Source organism: Saimiri boliviensis, chromosome 4 (genome assembly GCF_048565385.1).
Source record: "Saimiri boliviensis isolate mSaiBol1 chromosome 4, mSaiBol1.pri, whole genome shotgun sequence".
Classification (NCBI taxonomy): Eukaryota; Metazoa; Chordata; class Mammalia; order Primates; family Cebidae; genus Saimiri; species Saimiri boliviensis.
The window spans coordinates 94963114-94990706 of NC_133452.1; positions in this window are offsets into that span (position 1 = coordinate 94963114).

Genomic DNA, 27593 nt, shown 5'->3' on the forward strand with positions numbered 1-27593 from the left:
GTTCAAGATGGCTGACTAGACAGATCAGATGCAAGCTCTCCGTATAAAGAATGAAAATGGTGGATAGATAATCATTCCTCTAACAGAATAACAAGGAGATGATAACACTAGAAACCACAAGAGAACTCATGGGAAAAACCTGAGGCACAGAACAAGAAGAAAGTGAGAGGCCAACTTGACTGACCGAGATCAGCTAGGAGCTCAGGGGGACTGGGTATTACAGATAAAGAGTAAGTGGGATTGTTTTGGATGTCCTCATCCCTGCTGTGGACTGCCATCATCAAAACTGTAGGAGAGCTCCTCTGGGCCAATGAACCCTGGCACTAGCATGGGTGGTGATTTGGAGGCCCCTTGAGAGCACTACATCAGATGGCAAACTCACACTGGGTCACTCCCACTCCCACTGGAATAGAGCAGGTGCAGAGAATATTATTGTAAAGGTATAGCCATCAGGAAATTTTATCCTGCCCTGACCACCTCTGTCCTTTTGTCTTCACGTCTTGAGAGCAATCACTCTTTGACCTTCCTCAGAGCTTGCTTAGAGGCCTATAGCAACACAGAGATATCTAGAAACAAGGGAGCTGCAGGCTTCCCAGTATATTGCTCTGAGAGTGCTATTCCTATGGGAAAGGAGAGTGCAGTCTGCCATGGGAGCAGGCCCTGGAAAAAAGGAAACCAATGCACATGCTTACCAGAGCTCCCAAACTCCCTGCTTGGGGCTAAAGGGTGGACTCTAGTCAGGAACACAAATTTTATGCTCCACTCTGCAAATAAGGAGCAAAACCCCCTCCCATAGCTGGAATGGTGTGTGTGCTCAAGCCCAGGTATAGAAAAGGGAATTTCTCCTCCCCTTTGACACATTACTGCAGACACAGCTGCTACTACTGCCATGGGAAATTTGTGTGGGCAGCCAGAGGGTTGCCTTTCTTGGGTTGTGAGTGATGACTGCAACACTGCTAATGATGTGGCCTCCAGTTCAGACTTACATGAAGGGCAGGTTCTCTCCCTTTCTGCACAGAACTGCAGGGTTTCTGACACAGACAGCACATGGTGGAACCCCTACATTGGCTCCCTGACTGGTAGGGTGAGAGCTATTGTGCTGGCAAAGGCCAAATGGAAGCCATTAGAGCTTCCTCTATCTAGAAAAGTAGTAAATCAAAAACAATATTGCATCCCTGGAAGGACTGTGTGAATCCACTCATCTTACCATGTTCCCCATCATCCTGAAGCAGCTGAATTAATAGAATGTCGGAATGGCCATTTGAAGTCACAATTACAGTGCCAACTAGGTGACAATACTTTGCAGGGCTGGGGCAAAGTTATCTAGAAAGCTGTTTATGCTCTGAATCAGCATCCAGTATGTGGTACTGTTTCTCTCATAGCCAGAATTCATGGGTCCAGGAATCAGGGGTGGAAACGGAAGTGGCACCACTCACCATCACCCTTAGTGAACCACTAGCAAAATTTTTGCTTACTGTTCCCATGACATTACTTTCTGCTGGCCTAGAGGTCTTAGTTGCAGAGAGAGGAACACCACCACCAAGAGACACAACAATGGCTCTATTAAACAGGAAGTTAAGATTACCAACTGAACACTTTGAGCTCCTCCTACCTTTAAGCCAACAGGCTAAGAAGGGAGTTACAGTGTTGGTTGGGGTTACTGATCATGCCTATCATGATGAAATCAATCTACTACTCCACAACAGAGGTAAAGAAGAGTATGCAGGGAACACAGTAGATTCATTAGGGTATCTCTTAATATTACCGTGCCCTGTGGTTAAGGTCAATGGGAAAGTACAGCAGCCCAATTTAGGCAGGACTACAAATGGCCCAGAAACTGTGGACTTTAATAACACTACAGACCAAATGAACTCAACAAACATATACATATAACTTTTTATCCAACAATAGAAGAGTACTCATTCTTCTCAAGTGCATACAAAACATTCTCCAGGATAGATCACATGTTAGGTTACAAAACAAGTCTTAATAAATGTAAGATAATTAAAATTATATCAAGTATTTTCATTTTCTACATGAATTCCTAGAAGTACCAAGATCTTGAGTGCCCTTACCTGCAAGAAAAAAAAGTCCCTATTTTGGCATTTAAGCATCATTGTGGAAATGGGGATATATTTTGAGAGAATAGGTATCAGTGCTCCTGAAATCATACTGCTTAGTCAGATACCAACGTCTATTTTTTCTAAGAGAAATACCACAGAACATAGAAGTTGCTGGTTATGAAGAAAATAATACTTTCTTGTTTTCTCCTTATTTTGCTGCAGATTGAAAACACGTTAGCTATTCTGAAGAAGTGTGTTATAGTAACAGTTTAAAAATTACACATAGAAATAAAAATGAAAATAAATTTACTTTCTAGTGTCATTAAAGACTCAATCTCTCTCAGCTGGGAAACTGGATGTAATAATAATAATAATAATAATAATAATAAAGACTAAATCCCAGCCCAGACACATAGGAGACATGAGGGCAGGCAGGGAAATGCTTCTGTTTTTGGAGGGGTCCCAATAAGGCCACTTGTGCTTTCTCACATATGTTCATAATGCCACTGACCCACTAACAGCTAAAAGCACACCGTGAGCTGTTCTTGGGGATGGAAGGGGAACAGTGATGATTCCTGAGTTTCTTGATCTCAATCATGCTTATGAGCTCTGGCTAAGCAAGTTTGAGTACAATGTTAGCATGAAACAAGAAATTAATAGATAACTGTATTCAGTTTTATGATAAATTATTAATGCATATTACTATATAGGCCAATTTCACTTTACTAGCACAGAACTCTAGTTATAAGCAATCAGGGTAAAGCTACACAGATTTTTCTTGGTTTGGCTTATGTCACTCTCCCTTTATATTATGAGAACGACTTGGTGACATTTAATTGAAATGTAAAAGCTGCTTATTTGATGAGGGCTCAGAAAGGAAAGAAACAAAAAAATTGAATAATCTCTAACGGCCTATTGCATTACTTAGGGTGATGCTACTTGACATGAAATTCATGGACCAACAGCATCAATGTCACTTGGGAACTTATTAAAAATGCATTGTATTGAATCCCACCTGAGACATCCTGACATACAACCTAGATTTTAACTAGATCCCCAGGTGATACTGAATTATGGTACAGCCTAGACTACTGCAACAAGATTCAAAATACAATGGGTTAACCAACACAGGAACTGGTTCTGTCACTGAATAGTCCAATAATGGATATAGTAAAACACAGGTGGAAAGATTCTGCAACACATAAAACCCAGATTCTGTCACTGGGTATAAAGAATCTGCAGCTGTTTTCTCTTGCCCTTTCTTCTTCCCTTGATCACTGCAGAAAGATTCATTATTTTCCTTTTCTGTTATGACCAAAGGTGACATAGTTTATGGGTAGAACTCACTAGCATGATTAAAACTACCACAAGGGAAACAACACACCATTGTCTTAAGCCGGGTGACTTCGTGCTCTTCTAAAATGAGTAGTCCATTATTTAATTAAAAAATAATAATAAAGAGGGGAAACCAGTATCAGCCGGTAACGAGCAGAGTCTGTCACATCTTTCATATGTCAGTTCTTTGCTGTCTGACCTTAACAATCCTATGAAGGAGGTGATATTAACCCCACTTCTCATATAAGTAAGTGCTACCAGAACCATGACATAACTTTTAATAGTCTCGGTCTTCTATGGTTTGGAATTGAGGTATGTGAAAATAAAGACTTGTCTGGTTTAAATATTTGGGGTGATTTGATTAATATAATAATGCCTCTTATCTCTGAGATCTAGGATGCGAATATCTCCCAGTTAGCATTAAACTTTACATTTTGAAAATGGCAGCTAAATGAGGGACACTGCACCCCTGGCAGTTTTATCCCCTCTTGTCCAAGTAGCCACCAGAGTTGCTCTGAAAACTTGGCTCTTAATGTTTAATGAAAATTATTTCTCTTGATATCTTCTCATGAACCATTGGTTCGAAAAATTTCAGTTCAAATTCCTCACAACAAGGCTCTTGCTTGAATCTTCACTCATGTCTGGCACCAATCACTTGATTAGATAAAGACTGGAATCTCTATCCCCAGACATATGCTTGGCATCTGGTATATGCTTTCAATACTTGCTGAATGAATAAAAGGTGGGAACATCAGTGTATGATAGTGGTTCTCAGTAATTAGCTTGCAACCTTATCACTTGGAGTGTATATTAAAACTCAGTTTTTGATTCAGTAGGTCTTGTGTGGGGCCTGAAAATGTGAATTTCTATCAAGTTCCCATTGCCATGATACAGCTCTTCCAGGGACCACAATTTGAGAGCCACTATTGTTGGATTAAGTGGAATTCATCTTATCACCATAGACATCCATTAATAGATGAAGCACAGACAGTGTCAAAGATAGTATCATTGCCTTGTCCGACATACCAAAGTCTATGCACTTATATGGTAGATCAATGCTGAAATGCCATGTACCTATTTTTCCATATTCCTTGAATATCTTATAATTAATATTGGAATAATAATATCTTTCTGTTAAGGTTGCTCTGAGGATTAAATATAAGTAAGGTGCCTGGCATCTGGGACACACAGAGTTCTCACTAAATTATAGCTACGATAATCATCACAACTGTATACACAAAACAATTAGCAGTGTAGATCATCTGAACTGTGGAAAATCAGCAAAAAAACGTATTTTAAGATATAATTTACTTATTACTCAGTCTCACTAAAAGTTCTATAAATATTTTTCCAGAATTATATTCTACAAACCATAAAAATTGTTTACTCCTACTATGTAGATGTAAGTCACTATGTAATATGGGTCCATTATTTTGTTCTAAATGTTGGAAAATATCTGATCAGATAGGCTAATGGGATATATATGATGGTAAGAATTTCATTGCAAAATTAATTTTAGAGTAATCGACAGAGATAATTGAAAAGATTAAAGTATGGTTCTAAAAATTAGCCCACAGTCTTTCTTAATTGCAACAATAAATATTCAAACTTTTCAAGTTAAACTTTACAGTTTAAAAAGATCTGCATATAGAAACGGATGTTTAAGTAAAACTCATGAACTTTGCTAGAATAGTTTTGCATACCATACCATTTTCAAGATGCTGTATAATCACTTTTTATTGGTGTCTCTTAATAAAAATTCTACCAACTAGGTCAGTAATATGTTCACAGTTTTGCATATGCAGAAGATAAAGCACCAGTCTGAGGTTATACTGCACATTGTTATATGTACATTGCTAGAAGCATATAGATCTCTGAGTTTTCAGGCCCTGACATTCTGTTCTCCCACACCTAGCCACACTGCCTCACTACACTGTGAATTATTGATTTGAAACCACACTGCTACCTTTATGAGCATGAAGGGTGTTATAAAACTTTATGGATTTATTTATTCTGACCTATTTATATTGATAATGCCTTGCCTTTTTATAGCATTTTATTATGTTCAAAGCCATTTGACATATTCTGCTCATTTGAGCCTAACACTCACGAAAGGGAGAAATTAGATGTGCTGAAGAGAAATTGTGCCCAAGTACAGATACAGGAGTGACTTTATTTTAAACATTAATCTACTGCATAACTTCTGACTAACCCTGTGTCTAGAATGCCTCCAAAAGGTATAGATAATGTGTCATCCTTTCTGTAGGAACACCTACTAACTGTAAGTTTCCTCCCAAACAACCCTTGATGCCATTGCAGAAGCTGTAGGCAGTGATGCCCCTACCACCTACGCATTCCTTCCAAAGCACAAATACTTTCCCTGAGATGTAAGCCCTGAATCTAGAGGGTTGCAGTGCAGAGATATACCGGTCTTACAGCCACCTACAACCACGCCTCTTTCACTTCTCCCTAATAAATCACATTATATTAATAAACTGGATTTGTTTGCCTTCTGCTTTGGTTTCTCGGGTTCTTTGGCATTTGGGGGTCTCTTGCATATACAACCCTTTCACAGAACACTAAGATAACCACTTGTAGAGATGGGACCACACCCCAGTCCCCATAACTCCCTCCTTTCTACCTTACCACTGCTCCCTCCAGTTTATGCTAAGAGCTTATCTTTATATTGAGCCACACTCATAAAAATGAGGATGTGGAGTTTACACTGTTGGTGGAAGTGTAAATTAGTTCAACAATTGCGGAAGACAGTGTGACGATTCCTCAAGGACCTAGAAATAGAAATTTCATTTGACTCAGCAAAAACTGGGTGTATACTCAAAGGATTATAAATCTTTCTATTATAAAGACACATGCACAAGTATGTTCATTGCAGCACTGTTTACAACAGCAAAGACCTGGAACCAACCCAAATGCCCATTGATGATAGACTGGACAAGGAAAACGTGGCACATATACACCATGGAATAGTATACAGCCATAAAAAAAATGATGAGTTTGTGTCCTTTGTAGGGACATGGATGAATCTGGAAATCATCATTCTCAGCAAACTGACACAAGGACAGAAAATCAAACACCACATGTTCTCACTCATAGGCGAGTGTTGACCAATGAGAATACATGGACACAGGGAGGACACATCACACACTGGGGGCTGTTGGCAGGGGATAACATAGGGAGAAATGCCAGATATAGGTGATGGGGGGATGGAGGCAGCAAACCACATTGCCATGTATGTACCTATGCAACAATCCTGCATGATCTGCACATGTACCCCAGAATCTAAAGTCAATTTAAAAAACAAACAAACAAACTATATATATATGGTCAAATTTTAAATCAAAGGAAAGATAGTACTAATATTTCAGCTGGAATTGCATCTCCTATCATTTGGATAAGTACCTCAAACTTCCTCTCTCTTAGTTTGTTTATTGTTAAAACTGAGATTATAATAATGCCCTTATCAGTAAGTCAGGAAAAGTAACAATGAAGTGACACAGGTAAATAACTTAGGATTTTGCCAGTACATATAAATGCTGTTTGCTGAACTTGTCACCTGGCTCTGATCATACTGTCTTAAACCGTAGGCAAGCTATTTAACATTCCTATATATTCATTTTTCTCATCTGTAGAATGAGAATAATATTAAATTCATATAATTTTCTTGAAAATAAACATTGAATAAGATGGTATATGTAAAGCAATTGCACCATGAATGCAACTATTAAATATATTTCTTTTCTTGGCCTTGTTATTTGTAAAATAATAAGAAATATGTACCTATTGGTCTTTGCCCTGATTCCTGACATAGCTCCCAAAATCCTTATAAATAAGAATTCTAGAAGAATTTTTTATTAGCATGCTTAGTCTTTGACCCCAATGCTTGATATAGAGCTCCTGTGACCTTTGTAATGTCCCATGATTTCCTAAATGATAGTACAATCTGACACAGAGCTCCTAATCCCTTGGAATTTCCTGGGTGATTGGAGCATCTTTTGTTCTAATGAGGCAACTCGTGATGGGTTCCCAAATGGGTGCTGGTCAAAGGAAAGACTAAGTCACGATTAGAAGCTTGGAGCTTTCACTTCCAGCCCACTCCCATCCTCCAGCAAGGGAAGAGAAGCTGGAGATTTAATTAATAATTGATCATGCCTATGTGATTCAGCCTCCATGAAAATTCCTTAAAAACAGGTTTATGAGAGCTTCCAGATTGCTGGACACTCTTACATGTTTGGTAGGGGTGGTGGGGAAGGGTGGACACATCCCAACTCCAAGAGAACAGAAGCTCCTAAGCTCAGAACCTGTCAGGACCTCACCCTATTGGTGTCTTCATCTGTCTGTACATCAGTATCCTTTTTCACTTCCTTTATTATATAATAAATAAGTACATGTGTTTCCCTAAGTTCTGTAAGCTGTTCTAGCAAATTATCAAATGCAAAATAAAAAAAAAGAGTCATAGAAAACTTGATTTATACCCAGTGTTTAGTAGTACAGGTGACAACCTGGGACTTGTGATTGGCATCTGAAGAGGGGCAGTTTTGTTGTACTGAGCTCTCAATTTATGGGATCTGCCACTAATTCCAGGTAGACAGTGTCAGAACTAACAGAATTGTTATGTTGTGATTCTGTTGGTTTCTGGGAAGCTAGAAAATTTTCTGATGTGGGAGAAAACCTACACAAGGTTGGATGCACTGTCAGGGCAAACCAGATACCAGAGCAGCAATAGTCACCTTGGATGATTCTTAAGAAAAGGAGGTTAACTTCCTACTTATAATTTTTCTGATTTATAGTTTATTTATAGTTCCAGCAAATTGATGGTCACAGTTTCCCTTTTTTTTTTTTTTTGAGACGGAGTTTCACTCTTGTTACCCAGGCTGGAGTGCAATGGCACGATCTCGGCTCACCGCAACCTCCGCCTCCTGGATTCAAGCAATTCTCCTGCCTCAGCCTCCTGAGTAGCTGGGATTACAGGCACGTGCCACCATGCCCAGCTTATTTTTTGTATTTTTAGTAGAGACAGAGTTTCACCATGTTGACCAGGATGGTCTCGATCTCTTGACCTCATGATCCACCCACCTCGGCCTCCCAAAGTGCTGGGATTACAGGCTTGAGCCACCCTGCCCGGCCTAATTTCTCCCCTTTTTAACAAATGTATTGAAACATAATTCCCAGATACCATGCAACTCATCCATTTATGTGTACATTTGAGTGATTTCAGCTTATTCACAAAGTTGTACACCCATCAACAAAATCTACATTTAGAATATTTTCACCTCCCCTAAAGAAAACTTTGTATTCATTTATATTCCCCACTCCTGTTCTCACTTCTTCCTCCTCAAACCCTGAGTAAGCACTACTCTACTTTCTGTGTCTATATATTTACTTGTTATATAAATGTTTATAATTATATAAATGTATCCATATACAATATGTGTCTGGCTTCTTTTACTTAGCATATCATTTTCAAGGTTCATCCATGTCACTACATCATTTCTTTATATTGCCAACAAAATTTTATTGTACAGATATTCCATTTTTTCTTTATTCACTTATCAGTTGATATATGTTTGATTATTACAAATAACTCTTCTATGAACTCCTCTTGGGTATAACCTTAAAAATGGAATTTCTGGGTTATAGTCTATGTTTAGAACTAGAAATACCATTTGACCCAGCAATCTTATTACTAGATATATACCCAAAGGATTATAAATCATTCTACTATAAAGGCACATGCACATGCATGTTTATCGTGGTACTGCTGACAATAACAAAGACCTGGAACCAACCCAAATTCCCATCAATGATAGACTGGATAAAGAAAATGTGGCACATACACACCATAGAATACTATGCAGCCATAAAAAAGAATGAGTTCATGTCCTTTGCAGGGACATGGATGAAGCAGGAAACTATCATTCTCAGCGAACTAACACAAGAACAGAAAACCAAACACGATATGTTCTCACTCAAAAATGAGAGTTGAACAATGAGAACACATGGACACAGGGAGGGGAACAGCACACACTGATGTCTGTCAGTGGGTGGAGGGTTATGGGAAGGATAGCATTAGGAGAAATACCTAATGTACATGATGGGCTGATGGATGCAGCAAATCACCATGACACATGTATGCCCATGTAACAAACATGCACGTTCTGCACATGTATCACAGAACTTAAAGTGTAACAATAAAAATATAAGTTTATAATTTATTTGTAAGTTAATTTATGTGTATGAGTTGAGAGAGCTATCCAAATCATAGTTATGCATGTTGATACCCAGTTTTCACATCACCATTTATTGAAAAGACTATTCTTTCTCATTTTAATTTACAATTTACAAATAATAGACTATTCTTTCCTTATTTATAATTGACTTTAAAACAATAATTTATTTCTGGATTCTCAGTTCTACCTTATTGATTTATGTTTCTATTACTCTTGATTGCTATTGCTGTTAGAATGTTTTGAAATTGGATAGTATCAATTCTATGACTTCATTATTTTAAAGATCGATTTTTGGCTATTCTGGATCTTTTTCATTCTATAAGTATTTTGGGATTTGTTCATAAATTTCTCCATAAAAATCCATCAGAAATTTTAATAAGGGTTATATTAAATCTGCAGATAAATTTCAGAAAAATTGCAATTTTAACTTTAAGTTTTCAATCCATGAACACGGAAAGTCTTTTCATTTTTTGGACCTTCTTTAATGTCTTTCAAGAGTATTTTGTAGTTCTCCATATACAATTATTTAGTTGTTAAATTTACTCCTAATATTTCAGTTTTGTATGCTATTTTAAGTGGAATATTATCTTAATTCTGATTTTTAATTTCTCATCGCTAGTGTATGTAAATGTGTTTGGTCTGATATCCTTCAATCTTGCTGAAATTGTGTATGTTTCCTAATAGTTACTTAAATTTCTTAAGATTTTCTATATAAAAGATCATGTCATTTCCAATGAGATCATTTTTTTTCTTTTTTTCCAACCCAGATATATTTTATCTTATTTTTTCTTCTAATTGTATTAGCTAGAATTTATAGTACAATGTACAATAAAAGTGAGGAGAATGGAAATCTTTATCTTGTTTCTGATCTTAGGAGCAAAGCAGTCTTTAATAAGACTAATAAGCAGTTTTACTCAGTGTTTTGGATGCTGTTTTATTATATTGATAAAGTTCCCTTCTGTATCTAGTGTATTGAGTGTTCAATCATAAAAAAAAGTACTGGATTTTGCCAAATGATATTAAATAATCAGTGTTTTTTGTTATGTTTTCTATTAATATGGTACACTATATTAATTAGGTTTGGGATATTAAACCAACGTTCAGTTTCTATGATAAATCCCACTTGGTTATGATGGATAGTTCTTTGTATATGTTGCTGAATTTGGCTTGCTAGTATATCATTGAGAATTTTTACATGTATATTCATAAAATATATTGATCTGTAGTTTATTGCAATGTCTTTATCTGGTTTATTTATCAAGGAAATACTGACCTCATCGAATTAGCAGAGAAGGGTTTCTTCCTCCTTTATGTTTTTGGAATAGTTTGAAGAGGATTAGTATAATTTCTTTTCTCTTTCTTTTCTTTCTTTCTTTCTTTCTTTCTTTCTTTCTTTCTTTCTTTCTTTCTTTCTTCTTTTCCTTTCTTTCTTTCTTTCTTTCTTTCTTTCTTTCTTTCTTTCTTTCTTTCTTTCTTTCTTTCTTTCTTTCTTTCTTTCTTTCTTTCTTTCTTTCTTTCTTTCTTTCTTTCTTTCTTTCTTTTCTTTCTTTTTGTAGAGGTGGAGTCTTGTTATGTTGCCCAAGCTAGTCTCAAACTCCTGGCCTCTCGCAATTCTCCTACCTCCTCCTCCCAAAGAATACTATTTCCTTTTAAATGTTTAGCAGTATTCGCCAATAAAAACTATGTGATCCTAAGATTTTCTCTGTGGAAAGTTTTAAAACTACTAATTCATTTTTTACTTGTTATAGAGCTATTCGTATTTTTCCTTTATTCTTGCACTGGTTTCAGTAATTTGTATCTTTTTAGAAATATCTCATTTGTTGACATACAGTTGCTGATAATATTTCCTTACAATTCTAATTATTTTTGTATGGTTGGCAGTGATGTTTTCTCTTTTATATCTGATTTTAATAATTTCAGCCTTCCCACTTTTCTTCATCACTCTAGCCAGAAATTTGTTAATTTTGCCAATCTTAAAAGAACCAACTTTTTGTTTTATTGATTTTATCCCTTTTCTATTCTCCATATCTTCTGTTTCCACTCTAGTGGAAATCCTCTTATTTTTCCAGATATTTAACGTAAAAAAAGTAGGTTATTATTTGATTTTTAATTTTTGTTTAAATATAGGAGCTTGCAGCTTTAAATTTCCAGCTCAAAACAGCTTTATCTTTATTCCTGAAGCTTTGATTTGTTGTGTTTTTATTTTCATTTCTCTCAAAAGTATTTTTTCTTTATGATATATTATTTAATCATTGATTATTTATGACAATGTTATTTAATCTCCACACATCTGTGAATTACTGGAATTGCCTTTGTATTATTAAAGTATAATTTAATTTCTGTGTTAAGTGAACATGTTTTGTATGATTGAAATCTTTTAAAATATATTAAGGCTTGTCTTATAGCCTTGTATACTGTCTATTTTGGAGATGGTTTTGTTTGTGCATGAAAAAGACAGGTATGTTGCAATTGTTGAGTATAGTTTTCTAAAAATGCTTGTCAGGACTATGTGGTTTACATAGAAAATACATTTAGAAAACACATTTTCTAAATGCATTTTATTTTCTGTCTTGTCTTTCTATCCAATGGTGAAAAAACAAATATTGGAGTTTTCAACTCTTACTGTTGAAGTATCTATTTCTCCCTTCAATTCTGTCAGCTATTGCTTCATGTATTGTAGGGTTCTGTTGATAACTGTATTTATAACTGTAATGTTTTCTGGAAGAATCAATCCTTCTATCTTTGTAATGTATTTCTCTTTATCTCTAGAAACATTTTTTTTGTTTCAAAATAAATTCTGTTTGATATTATAGTCACTCCAATTCTCTTATGGTTGCAGTTTATATGGTATATATTTTTCCACCCTTTACTTCTACTTATGCATATGTTTAAATCTAAAGTGTCTTTTGTAGATAGGATATATTTGGGTCCTGATATTTTAGTAAGTCTGACAATATCCGTCTTTTAAGTGGATTATCTATTCACAGTTAATTTTATTCTTTATATGGTTGGATTTATCACTGCCATTTTGCTTTCATTTTTATTTTGTCTGATGGAGTTTTATTCAACTGTTTCTCTTTCTGTTGCATTAGGTGACACTTTCAATCATAATATTTTATTTACTTTGTTTCTATTAATAGCTGCATTTTTTAGTTAATTTCTTAGAAGTTTCTCTGTGGTTTATAATGTTCATCTTAACAGGTTGTTTTATCTACTTTTGTTTTAACTTTTATTTTAGGTTCAGGGGATACAATGTGCAAGTTGGTCATACGGATAAGTCATGGGACACTGAGGTATGGAGTATGAATGATTCCATTACTCAGGTAGTGAGCATATTACCTAATAGATGATATTCCAGTCTCATATTCCCTGCTTCCCTCTCTCTTCTGGTAGACTCCAGCATCCGTTATTCCCACGTTTATATCTTTGTGTATTCAATGTTTAGCTCCTAGTTATGTGATAAATATGTGGTATTTGGTTTTCTGCTCATGTGTTAACATGCTTAGGATAATGACCTCCAGGTGTATCCACACCACTGCAGATGATGTGCTTTTGTTTTTTTCTATGGTGACATAGTATTCTATGATGTATACATACCACATTTTCTTTATACAGTCCACTATTGATGAGCATCTAAGTTGATACCATGTGTTTGATATTGTAAATGGTGCTGTGATGAACCTACAAGTGAATGTATCATTTTGGTGGAATAATTTATTTTTTGGGGGGGGTACATATCCAGTAATGGGATTCTTGTGTCAAATGGTAGTTCTGTTTTAAGTTCTCTAAGAAATATCCAAAATGCTTTCTACAGTAGCTGAAATAGTTACATTCCAACCAACACTTTGTCTTTATACTACTTCAATTGGAGAGAGATACAGAAATTTTACTTCTATATAGTTATTTCCTTTTTGTGCTACTATTTCTATACACATTGCATTTATACACATTAAAATCCCAAAAGTAAAAAAGAAAATCTAAAAGTACACTATAATTGTTACTTTAAAGGATCATATGTCTCTTAAAGAAGCTGAAATAAGATCAATAATACATTTACAGAATTTATAATATTAACTTTTTTATTTACCTTTTCTTGTTCATTTCTTCTGTAGATACTTTCTAGTGTCATTTCATTACAATAGTGCTTTGTTCCCAATTGTCTTATTTGTGCTATTATTTTCAAGCATATTGCATTTCTATATATTACAGACTCCACATTTCATTATATCATTTAAAGGAATTGCTTTTTTTCCTAAAAAACAACTAAGGGAAGAAAAGAGAAGTATGCAAATTAATGTGTATTTTATAATTTTCTACATGACAACTTTTCAGTACTTTTTCACATGAATTCAAAGTACTGTCTAGTACCACTTGTTTTCACCCTGAAGAAATTTAATATTTCGTCTAAGATGAGTCTGCTGGAAACAAATTCTCTCAGTTTTTGTTATTTGGGTGTGTATTAAATATATTCATAAAATGTGTCTCTTCCAATTTATGACTGATATTCCTTCTCTTTTCCATGTTCAAGTTAGCATACGTCTTACAACTACCTTCTGGCCTTCATTGTTTCTGATGAAAAATCAGCTCTTCTATTATTAGGATTTCCTCAGATGGGATAAGTCATTCTTTTTTTCTACTGCTTTTAAGATTTTTTTCATCTTTTTGTCCAACATTTGATTATGACTATATTGGGTCTAGTTGTGAATATCTTTGAGTTTAACCAATTCAGACTAGAGTTTGCTTAATTTCTGATAATATGGTTTAATGCTTATTTTAACCAATTTTTAAAAGTTTTAGCCATTATGGGCTTTTTTTCTGCTTATTTCTCTTTCTTCTTTATTTCTGGTATTCTCATTATGCACATGTTGCTATGTTTATGGCATCCCATAATTCACTGAGGCTTTTCACATTTTTTCTTAAATTTTAAGTCTATTTTTCATACTGTATGAGCTCTATTGATCTATACTCAAATTCAACAATTCTTTCTTTTGCCAGCTGAAGTTTACTTTTGCTCCCTCTAGTAAATTTTTCATTTCACTTGTTAAAGTTTTCAATTTCAGAATGTTTTAATGTTAATTTATTAATGATACCCTTTCTTTGATAAGACATTATTATTATTATACCTTTCTATAATCTTTATAAGTTGTTTCCTTTAGTTCATTGATCTTACCTATGAAAGTTGCTTAAAATACTTTGTTTTTTAAGTCTAACAAATGGACTCCCCAAAGGTTATTTTTACTGCCTAATTTTTTTCTTCTCTCAATGTGTCAAGCTTTCTAGTTTCTTTCTCTATCTCAAAGGTTTTTTCTTCTGTTGTTGAAAATTGAACATTTTTTATAATATATTATAGTAATTCTGGATATAGAGCTTCTACTTCTGGGGCTTGTCATTTGCTCTGACCCCAGAAGGGCTCATTTTAGCTATCTTTTTCCCTAGGTCTGTCAGTTAAACTTCTAGCTGGCCAACTGCTTGGCTTGTTTCTGCAAATATTATTGACCTGGCAGCCTTCTCTTTATTGTTCACCACCCAGATCTTCATTGCTTTTGACAATATCCTTAGGCATGTACTTCCTTAGGGTCTGTTTCAATAATATCGTTTCTCTTCAGTAGAACTGCAGATCTCTCTGTTCTTCCTGTCTGCCTCTTCTCCTAGGCTGAATCTCTGCATCACTGCACCAGAGCTGGGGTAAGGAAGAACAACATGCTTTACTCAGAGGGCACTTCTTTTTCATGAATGGGGTACTCAGGAGATGTCAGGCTTTAGTCTTCTGAGTTTACCTTTGCTGGTATAGAACCTCTACCCTATGAGCTATCTCAGCAAGGATGATCAGGGCCAATATTCTTGGCCTGCTAAGCACAAATTTGAGCTTTTGCCCTATGAGTGGGAGCTGTGTTAGAGAAGGGAGCTCCACTCCTTTCAACTGGAGTGGAGCTATCTGGAATAGAGTCTGACATAACAAACTGTAAGTAAAAGGAATGAAAGCTACTTGTGGCCTGCTTCTCCAAAGGTGAAACTATAGCTCTAGTCAAGGAATTTGAAGTAGAATGAGTTCTGGTTTTGTCTACATGAACCCAGTGTAAGTCTTCTGTTGCACAGAGCTTAGAAATGAGGAGCAGAAAGGGCAGTAACAGTTCAATTACTACCAACTTTCAATTCTTATCAAGATTTAGTAAATTTTCTTGAATCAATGTTTTTCTGTATGCTCATATGACTTTAGGACAATTTCAAGATTACATTAAACGATTGTGCTTTCTTTCTTTTATACTTTTAACAAATTAAAATGGTTGTTTGATTAGTGAGAGGGTACACCAGACTCCTCATACATACCACCTTACTAAAGTCTTACTCTCACCAACTAAAACAAACGGGAACTCAGGTCCAATTTCAAGTCTGGTCATATCATATATTTTAATTCTTTTTTTATATAAAAATATAGATAAACTTGATATCTGTGCTTCTTGATATCACTGCATCTTTCTGTTGTCAGTCACTATAAGGTAGTTAAGGAGATAGCTAGAAAAGCCATTTACTTTTTCAAAGATACTGAAAATATACTGTATAAGGCAGTGGTATCTGCTATCCAAAAAGGAACCTCAAGTGAGTCATAGATTGATTGGAAATCAAACAGAATAACTTATTTGGAGTTTTAACTGTGTTCTATTATTTAATTCAGTAAGTTTTCTATTCAACATGAGCCCTCTTTTTCATTCACATATGCCCACCATAATCATTCCCATCTTGCTAACTACAGGTTTTTAATGGTCACTATATCTAAGATCTATGGATTCATATGAAAACTGCTTGGTGACATTGTTTCCTTGACATTGAGATATGTGTTTATTGTCTCCAAAAAATTACTACATTTCTTTCTCCTCTGCTCTCTAGGATAACTATTTTCTTTTTTAAATGCAGCTTATAGGAAACATTGTTGGATGAATTCCAATGGAATCCACATCTTCTGAAAAGATGATTTCCACTTAAATTCTCATAAATGGGTTTCCATGCGGGTTCAGTTTTGTTGAGGGACTTTAAGAGCCTTGGAAACAATGGGACAAATATGCAAATTTCTAATGGTTTCCTGTGACCTACAATAGAAAATCACTGTACTATTAACAAATAACATTGAAATCCACATTTGAAGAAACACTTGCCATGCTGTGCTAAGAAAACTTGCTGTGTTTGGCTTAAATATAATGCTAGGAAAATAAACACAATCATGCTTTTTACATGAATCTCATAGCCAGTTGCTTTAGAGTTTTTAAACATGATATATGTAAGTAAAATAAGTACTTAGAATGTCATGTTAGCCATTGGTGCTGTGATTAAAATTGTTAACAAAATATATGGGTTTGAAGGTATAATATATGTGCATGTTCAGAAACTATATTGAGTAGAGAAAAGGAAGATGATTACAAATGTTTAGTAAAACTCCAGTAGCAGCATGAAATTTACACAGTACTTTTAGTATTCATTGAATGTATACTTTTTAAATTTTCAATTCAATTGAAAGATGATTTAGGCTTAGAATAGTCCAATATTAGATAATCCAGTTAGATAACAATGAGAAGTGGGTTCACTTATTTTATTAGCTAAAGTCTGTATGAAGTAGTAACAAGTGTAGAAAAAGTACTATAGCAATGTCACAATGATCATATATGTGCAGCAAGCATAACATTCAGGTATTTATCAGTCTGTTTTATTTACCTATTTGCTCTATATCAAATTAATAATATCTTATACTGTTTCAAAAATGTATGGTAGTCCAGAGAAGTATTACAACTTTGTACATGCTATTCTTTCGCCTAAAATGCCTTTTCTTCCTTCTGCAATTTCATGGTTCACGACAGATACAGATGTATCTCACCCTCTTGATGAAGTCCGCCTTTTCTCCAAAGGTAATTACCTCTTTCTCTAATTTACTTTGGTATTATGTATGCAACTTTGCCTATAAGATATTGTATTATACTGTAATTTTTTATATTAAACTGTACTTTTTTTACTTATGCATACTCATTGAACTTTAACTTTTAACTTCAAATTCCTATATGTTAGATGCTGCATTTCATTTTAGAGCCCTAAATAGCCTCCATGCCTGACACGGTAAAAGTGCACATCAAATATTTGTGAAAATACTACTCTCTTTATACACTATATATAAATTCCATTCATATATCATATCTAGTGAAAATAGTTTTCAGACTGATTTCAGTTATTGTACTCTTTAACACTTACTGATTTTTTGCTGTTTGCATAAGGACTTCACAATTCCGCTTCAAATTGTTTCCATGGTAATGTTTTTAATTAATGCTGCTTATTTGAAGGCCAAGTATAAATTTATCATAGAAAACTATGGATTACTCCTTCTCATCATCATTCTCTCTTTTTTTTTTTTTTTTCCCGTGAGTATATAAAAACTCCTTCATACTCTGCTCTCCCTCGTGTTCCAGGTGGCCAGCATACCAGGTATAGTCAGAACTTATGTTAAGTCTATTATAAACATATTTTAAAATCACCCACGACTATTGTTGCCTAGTTTGTATTTTACTACTCATTATTTCAAAAATACTGAAGACTTACTCCTTTGTTTACCCTTTCAATGTTATCCCTCAGTATCTGAATTAAATAAAGCAATAAGGCATATGCATTTAAGTCACAATATATATCACCTTGGGATTGGACACCTTGGTTAATCATACTCTGTAACTGTATAAAGTGTGTAAATGGGAACTGTGTGCATATGAATGGGCTGAATTGAGATAAATGCTTTTCTTCATATAACTTTAGATAATATTAGGGATAACATCACAACAAACTGAAGCACTCACATGGTACATAAGCATCAATTTTCTTCCTTGCTCTCTATCAAACAAAATATAGGACAAATTGTTAAAAGCAGACTGTAAGAGAAGATGAGTTCTATATCACCTAGAGAAAAGGGCAAGTACAATGAGTCTTAGACACAGCTGATATTTGAGATGGTTATGCATACAACCCTGTCTGCAAGGAGGGTGATAGAATGAATGTCTTCTCCAATTTATAGAGATAATATTTTTTGCTTTCGATTATTTTATTGATACATTATTCTGAAGCAACAGCAAAAATCAGGAAAAGCTGCATATAATCTGGAGGATATTTACTTTACCCTTAAAATACTCAGTGTTTTCAATATCATCAGATCATCACCTGTACATAGCAGAATATATGCCATATTATTTTCTGTATCTTCAGATTTGTGGCAGTTTTTTTGACATAATGCCTTACAGGTAGTTGGCACCCAATAATATTTGCTGAAATAAACACATAAACTTAAAATATTGTGGAATAGATACATTTTCTATCGGAAACAATAAAAAAACAGATAATAGGATTTAAATGCTGCTTCTCATCATAGTCCAGATTACTAAAGCGTGCTCCATGGGACACTCCACACCCATTCTTCAAAAAGGAAGTCTCTGCACTCAAACTACAAAATTTCTGTGTGTCTCTTACCTGTTTATAGTTTTTGGTCCAAAAATATGACCAAAATGTCCTAAAAACGAAGCAACTACACAAACTGTTTAAGACTCTCCAAACATTATTTTGATTATTGAAAACAAATTTTCAAGAAATTTCTGTTAACAATCTACATGTATTCCATAGCACTCAGTTTAAGAAAGACTATCTAAACCATCCATTTTTAAAATAAAGGACCGTATCATTTAATGTAGGTCTATGCAATTAGAATCTAGAGAGGCCTAAAAAATTTCTGGCTCATAATCTGCAAAGCATAAGCTTCTGTTGTCAAAGCATTCTCTTCTAGGACTCCAAAAGCATCAAACATTCCTGGTTTGGCTGCCCGATGGTGGAAATCACACCACAGATTGCTGTGCTGCATTAAGTCAATTCTGTCTCTCTTCTCCTCCTGTAGTTAAGACTTGTTGGCTTTTTTCCACATTCTGCTCCCATTCACAGATGAGCATTAGAGAGAATTTGGAAATGGAAGGCCTTTATGTCTGCCGTGAACAGGGTCAATTCAGTGTGGCAGCTGTGAGCTGGTGACATAGACTTATATTGACACAACCCACTTTTTGCTGCAGAATCACAAAGTGAAAGCACCCGGGGCTCTTCTGCCGTTTTCAGTAAGATGCGAATTTTTCTCTTCCTTGTATTAAGCAGAGATCTGTCATCTTGACTTGTACACTAAATGGTCCATTCTGACTGCCTTGTTTGTGTCCAATCCCAGCCAGAATCCAGAAACATGTGTTAACATTCGGCATGTTTGGGGGCTAGTTGGAAGGGCCTGAGGCAAGACTCCCTGATGCCTGCTGGAGGCTAGTCAATAATCATTAGCCCTTCAAGTGGTAGATGCCCAACATAAACTGTATTTATTTATTTAAAAAAAAAATCTTTACTTTAAGCCACAGGGAAAGGCATTTTAGAGAAAGCAATTTCCCAGCAGTTACTAGATTGTGATAAAGATACAGTTATGAGGGAGTGGGAGGCTGACAGAGGGGGCGCTGTTCTCAATAGAAAGAATGTGAAACCGTCAAAGTACATTAATTAGGCTCTGTAGAGCAATACCACCCAGAATCTTTACAGTTGTTTTTTCATAGCCAATATTCCAAAGATCATCACTTAGGCCAAAAAAGATCTCTTAGCAAAGTGGAATCACTGCTATGCACAATGCATCAAGCTTTTTGGGTAGTATAAAGCACTGCATTGGTTACACCAGCAGGTTAGAAAGAATCTCTGACTTATCAGGGCTTTCATTCTGAAGGAGACAAACTGAGGATATTGCAATTAATATAAGAATATACAGAAACACAAGAAGCTTTTAAAATATTGACTAAATCTAAGTCAAATAAGGTATTTTGCATGCAGCCCAAATTTTTCTTTATTTCAGTGGTGGAAAGCAAAGAATGCCTATTGCATGAATAACTTATTAGATTACAAATGAAGCATGTATTTGTTTATTTGCTTCTTCTAAAATTCACATCTGTCTCCAAATTCTAATGCTCAAATCTATACTATACCCTTCAGAAGACAATGAAGTCTGTCAAGTGAGCTCTGGAGCACATACAGATTCATTCATTCATCCTTTAACTAAAAAAAAAAAAAAGTTCTTTTCAATTCCCACAGTTGAACCCATTTCTGTGCCTGCCAGAAACATATCTCTTAATGTAAAGTTTATCACTTCCAGCCAATAAAGACAATTAGCAATGCAACCATTAATTTCCCAAAGAGTAGGTGAATATTTGGAACCTCAAATCGAAGTCCATTAGTCTCTTGTCTTTTATTTATATAATTTATTTATAATATTGGGTTCAATTTTGAACCCAAGGACATAAATTATCACACATTTCTTCTGGTCATTTTAAGATTCTTACTCAGCTTACACTTCCACTTGAAGCTTTGTTTTAAAAAGCATTCCCTGTGAAACTAAGTTTCCACTTGGACCTGGTTTGAGAAGTAAATAAGGCTTAAAAGATGAAATTTAAATATTCAGGAAAGTATGGAGGTTATAAGTGCTCAGGATAGGGGCAGAGAAATTTAGGACTGCCACTGGGCCGAAGCCTAGATATAGTCAACTACCATCTGAAATACAGAGCCTGAGAGAAAAGTCATAATAAGTCCAAGCAGAGTTCACCCTGACCGTTAATTCAATGGATACAAAGATGAAAGAGAGATATAAAAAAAAAAAAAAAAAAAGGTGAAAATGAGAGTTATCTGACCAAAGCCATGGGACTTGAAAGAAAAGGAAATGGGAAGAAAACAAATAGGCTCACTAAGACTTTGGAGTGACATTTGCGTGTTATTCTGTGGTGGCCCTAAATTATTAAGGATGCTAAACTAGTCAAAAATAAGTAAAGCTGTGTCAAAATAAAGGTAACAGTAAAGGCATGGGAGGCACAAAACCTAGATGTAAATATTATTTTCAATCCACTGATTATTGCTTATGCTATTTGGTCAAATTGGTTAACATCTCTCAGGGTCTTCAGTTTTCTTATCTGGAAAATTGTGATAATACAGCTTAATTCACTGACTATGATAGGATTACATAAGGCAATGTACATATAATGCAAAACACAGTGGTTGGGATAGGTATGCAGTGAATGGTTAGTGGGTGTTGGTAATATTATTAGTTTGATGCTAATAATATTTTAGAAGAGTTTTAGTTCCTACAGATAGCTATGACAAAGTAAAAGGAAAATAATTATGCCAAGCCAGAGTAAAGTCAGAGCAAAACATAGCTTTGGATTTCATTTACTTGCATTTTCTTCTCTCTCTTTAGTTGTGAAAATGTGTAATGATAGTCAGGGCTAATGTTACATGAAGACTAATATATATGGAAAAGCATAATCAGAGTCATCAGAAAGCACTACGTGCAGATATATCAGGAAGAAGTGAAGACCTCCCCTTATTATCCTAAGGCCCTGATAATCAAATACAAAAGTGTTCAGAGTCTACAAGCCCACAATATTTGAGGGTCACTTCAAAACAACTGCTTGTATATCTAAAAGACTGATGCTGGGAACCTTATGTCTAAATTTGACATTTGATAAAAAAAAAAAATTGAGAAAATGTATTAAAACACTCTATGTCCTATTTGAGTTCCTTCAGCTTTAGCTCCCTCTGGGCAGATACTTCACTTTTCTTGGTTGGGATCACAGATTTAATATTACACATCTTTTTTTTTTTAATCTATGTGTGTTTTAAAAGGTATTATACTCAGTCTTAAATTAGAGGTGTTAGTTTTCCTTCTCCTAGCAGAATGGTTTGCATACAGTAAGTACTCAGTTAAGTTTGGTTAAATGAATTAATAAATGAATAAAATGAATGGGAGAGTTTGTAGATAGCAGGATCCAACTCGTACTCTTTTTTATAACACCCTTGAAGTTTTGCATATGGAAAAAAGTGTAAAAAATCCTAATTTGAATTTCATGATGAGTAAATTGCTGCTCGTTTTTCTTTCTGGCAGTTTAATTTTATTTGATTTCACATTCCTATAATGAGGTTCCATATTTCTACCACTTCATTTGAGTTTCTCCAAACATATTTGAATCTATCATGATCTTTTCCGTTTGTTGACAAATTTCAAATATATCCACTAAGTGTAATTTAAAACTCTCTCTTTTTATAAACTATGAAATAATTTTCAAACCAATTAATCTTTTCTTAAGCTTGAGTAAACAGCTCTTCTGGAATCCTAAAAGTTACTTTTTGTGTTGTTCATTATAAATACACACACAACGCATACACACATGTATACACACTCACACACACACACACACACACACACGCGCGCACACACACAGAGTACTGCTTGAACTATGGAGTAAGAAGTCATAACCTTAAGTCAACCTGGGCCAATTAGAGTGCTGATAATGTAGACGTGTTTTGTTGGTATACTCTCTCAAGGATTTTCCTAGGAAAGACTAAATTGCAGCACATTTATAATTTAGTAGTATTTTTACAGATTAGAATTGCTTTCCCCACGTCAGAATAAAATTGCTAACAGAATAGAGAACAGCAATGTGGCTACTGAGAGAAACCTCCTCTTATAGATACCATCATACAGATGCCTTGCTGGGGACAAACCCCAACTGAGAGCTACAGAATCAGTCTGGAAAACACACCCACACAAAACTGTTTGTGGAGGTCAGGACATGCTAAAAGAGGAAACACTAGAAAAAAGATTTCACAAGCATGTCAAAACGTAAAGCAGTAGTTCTGCTTAAACAGATGAGGAGCTTTCTTAGTTTGTGAGAGAAATTCCCAACCCTCTTATTATAATTAAATTAAAATTTACCCAGGAGCAAGGAAAAGCAACAATAATGCAAGCAAATAGTGCGTAGAGACCCTTAAGGATATAAGCATGATGACAGAGGTTGAGGGAAGGAGGCAATGAGTGCCTTCAAGGTAACAGAATAGGTGTGTCGTGAACAATGATCTGAAGCAGTTGTGTGTGATTAGAATTTTTCTTCAAACCGTGAAGGGCTAGCAGGCTTCTGTGGGGCTTTCAATATCCACAGGTAAAATAGAAGAGGTCTCCAGTTTTCCAAAGCCTGAAGCGAGCTTACATATTCTGGCCTTTCCTGGGGAGTTATTATTCTATTATTTCTACTTGTTCCTGAATTTGATCCTTTTTTTTTTTTTTTTTTTTTTTTTTGCTCTGCCTCTTCTTACCACTTCAGTTCTTTCAATTCTACACCCAAGCGGTTTTTCTCACTATGATCCAGACCTGTGCCAGATAGAACCCCAGCTGAACACCACCCACTCCCCGGCTTAATGCTCTACTTCTTTCCTTCAGGGAATAACTAGATTGCTGTGTTAAAATAATAGAGCAGAAAAGAACTACTTATTGGAATGTTAGCTATTCAGTGGCTGAGATTCAATATTTATTTTTCACTTTTCTGTTCCTAAGTGAAACCCTCTCTGTGTGGATAGTTGTCTACCTTCCTTTGAGGTGGGCCCATCCCGAAATAAACAGCCAAATATTCTAAGTGCTCCCTCCGCTCACCATGTCTACAGGGCCAAAATCAGGTAATTATTAAATTAGAACAAACAAAGGAGGATGTGCTGTTACTGTTACGTAAAGTTATCCAATCAATAGATAATCATTGATCTCATCTTGGTGGTGGTATCCCGGCTTCTTCAGCACAGCATCATGAAAGGACTTTTCTTCCTGACCCTCAGTAGGAAGCCAGAATGTCATCATTGTGACTCACATTTGTAAACTGCCTTAGTATTTATGAGAAGCTTCAAATAAACTGTTATCTCATAAAAGTTTAAGGTTGAGTTGATTTCAGGAAGAATAGAACAATGTGTGCTTTAGTCATTTTTTTCCCATGCTGTTCTATAAAGCAAGGATTGGCAAACACTTTCTATAAAGAGTCAAATAAGCAGGCTATGCACACTGTTTCAAATACTCAACTCTACTATTGTAGGGTGGAAGTAGCCACGGACAATACAAAAGCAAGTGAGAGTGATTATATTCCAATAAAATTTCACAAAAACAGGTGGAAGGCAGTTTTGGTCTGTGGTCTGTTGTTTGCAGATCTTTGCTATGAACGGTTTGTTTAGGAATCCCTAAATAGATCTTCACCTTTTCCATCCCTTTATACTTGCATATGGCTGTTACTCAGCATATAATCTCTGCACAAATTAGATAAAAGAAAATGTGGGCCAGGCACAGTGGCTCAGGGCTATAATCCCAGTGCTTTGGAAGGCCAAGGCAGGTGGATGAATTGAGCTTAAGAGGTCGAGACCAGCTTGAACAACATGGCGAGACCCAATCTGTGCAAAAAAAAAAAAAAAAAAAAAAACCCACAAGAATTAGCCAGGCATTGTGGCTTATGCCTGTAGTCCCAGCTACTTGAGAGGCTGAAGTTGGAGGATTACTTGAGCCCAGGAAGCAGAGGTTGCAGTGAGACAAAATCGCACCACTGCACTCCAGCCTGTGAGACAGAGGGAGTCCCTGTCTCAAAAGAAAGAAAGGAAAAGAAAAAATGAAATGTGTGCCTTCTCTGAGACAACAAAGTAGAGAAAGATCAGCCCTTCATTAGAATAAATTGTTTAAAGTACTTCATATGGGTAAATGAGTTAGAAAATAATGCTGTCTCTAGGCTGACGGAGACCTAGGAGTGTGATTTAGTTGCAACGTTTTGTTAGTGCTAAGAGACAGATCCCAGGCTGAATTTCTACTCCCAGGGGCCTCCTTTGCAGGTGACAAAAAGCAGCGCCATGTGAGACAGCCATGTCATAGAGTGTGCCCTTACTCCAATCTATAATAAATAAGCTCCTTTTCCACTTTGGCTATTAAATTTTATCAATTCATAATTCACCTTTAATCACATTCTCTTGTTAAAAGAAAAATGCCCTCTCTCAGACCTCAGCCCATAGTCATTTTTCCTACCTCAAAATACCTATTGCTTTATTTTATTTATGCTATACTTTGCAGCATGGTTAACATATTATATTTCCTGTATTCTTATATTCTGCATTGTATACATACTATTTTTGTGTGTGTGTGCCTCGTCTTCAGTCAAAATTCTGGAAATGCCCAGGAATAAATCTCTAGAGTACGGGCAGACATAAGATGATGGTTAAGTCAATATTCTATAACAGACGTCATCAGACTGTTGGAAGGACTCATTCAGGTCGGTTTTCACACTGTTGAAAAATTTTGTTTGGGGTCACAGTGACTTCATCATACTGGGTCTCAGGATTCTTCTGTTCTAAAAAGTCCTATATGTGAAGAAGCAGGTTAATAAACATCCAGTCAGCTTCCAATGATCTATTACTGTGACTGTTTGGTTTGAAACTGTAGTCTTGAAGGTTTATATGGTTTAGCTTTGTGTCCCCACCCAAATATCATGTCAAATTTTAATTCCCAATGTTGTGGGAGGGACTTTTGTGGGAGATGATTGGATTATGGAGGTGGATTTCTCCTTTGCTGTTCTCATGATAGTGCGTGAGTTCTCATGAGATCTGGTTGTTCAAAAGTGTGTAGCACATCCCCCTTATACCCACTTTGCTCTCTCTCTCTCTCTCTCTCTCTCTCTCTCTCTTTCTCTTTCACTCTCTCTCTTTGCCAGGGTAGGACATACTGGCTTCCTCTTCACCTTCTGCCATGATTGTAAGTTTGCTGAGGTCTCCCAATCATACTTTCTGTACAGCCTGCAGACCTGTGAGTCAATTAAACCTCTTGTCTTGATGAATTACACACGCTCAGGTAGTTCCTTAGAGGAGTGTAAGAACAGAGTAATACAAAGGTCAATCATTTGTTTTACTATCTCTTGAGATATTAGGCAAAAGACACCAAAAATGTAAACTTTAACCAACACAGAAAATGTCCTTGTTACATATCTTGTTTTTTAATAGTATACATTTGGGAATGAGATTTCTCATGTAAGAACACGTTGCATTTGACAATTATTTAATAATGGGCTGAGATAGGAGTCAAATAAATATGATAAGTGAGTATAACTTAGTATTAATAGATTTTATTTACAAACTAAAATGAATACAATCAGGCAATAGTGATCTAAGCAGGACATACAGAGCAAAATTTACTCCTAACACTTGTGAAGAAAGAATATTTTCTTAGTTTAATAGAAAATAATATTCTAATACTAAGAAATAGGTTCATTACATGATAAATGGTGACTGTTTCAAGAAAAAAAAATAGTATTTCCAAAGGCAATTCAAGAATCTGCCTAGATAAACAAAGTTACAAATATATTCAAGACAAAAATAATAAACTTTAAAAACATCTTTTCACAACTTTTAATTAGAGCAGAATAAAACTTGGCAGCTTCATCTGAGATACTTCAGATGAAGAGGTGAATGCCCTAGGATGAATCCAGTCCCCAGATTGACAGGTCAGAGAGTGCTTTTACTTAATTAAACCCATGGAGGAAAGTTCTCTTTGGGTTTATGTAAGGACTATTGAGAAGGAAAATAAAAGAAGGATAAGAATGTCTTCCCTCATTGTGCTCATGTGAAGGGCTGCTTAAGATCCATGGCACGCAAGTGATCCCCACTTCCACACCCCCAGGCATATACTCCTAATGGGGGCCAGATCTGGAGAGAATCTGGCAGAAGACGTTGCTTGAGTCTGTTTTTGTTACCCTGATAATTTGCTTTTTTTGCAATACTTGTAAAGCATCAGTTTTAGGTTTGGAAGCACACAGCCCACCCACTGAAGCAAAGTGTTCTTTTCTTGACTAAGCATATGCCTGCTTCTTGGAAAGAATGTGAGAAGAGGTGAAAAAGACTCCACACTTGGGGAAATAAAGAATTCTTTAATGTTGAAAGACAAAATTGAGGCTTTTGAATACTAAAGTTAAAACTACATCTACATGACACCCAAAAATGGATGTTACGTAGTTATTTTTCTATTGATTCTGTTCATTCATTCATTCCTGCATGCATATAACTAATTTTGCTATCCACCTAGTATATA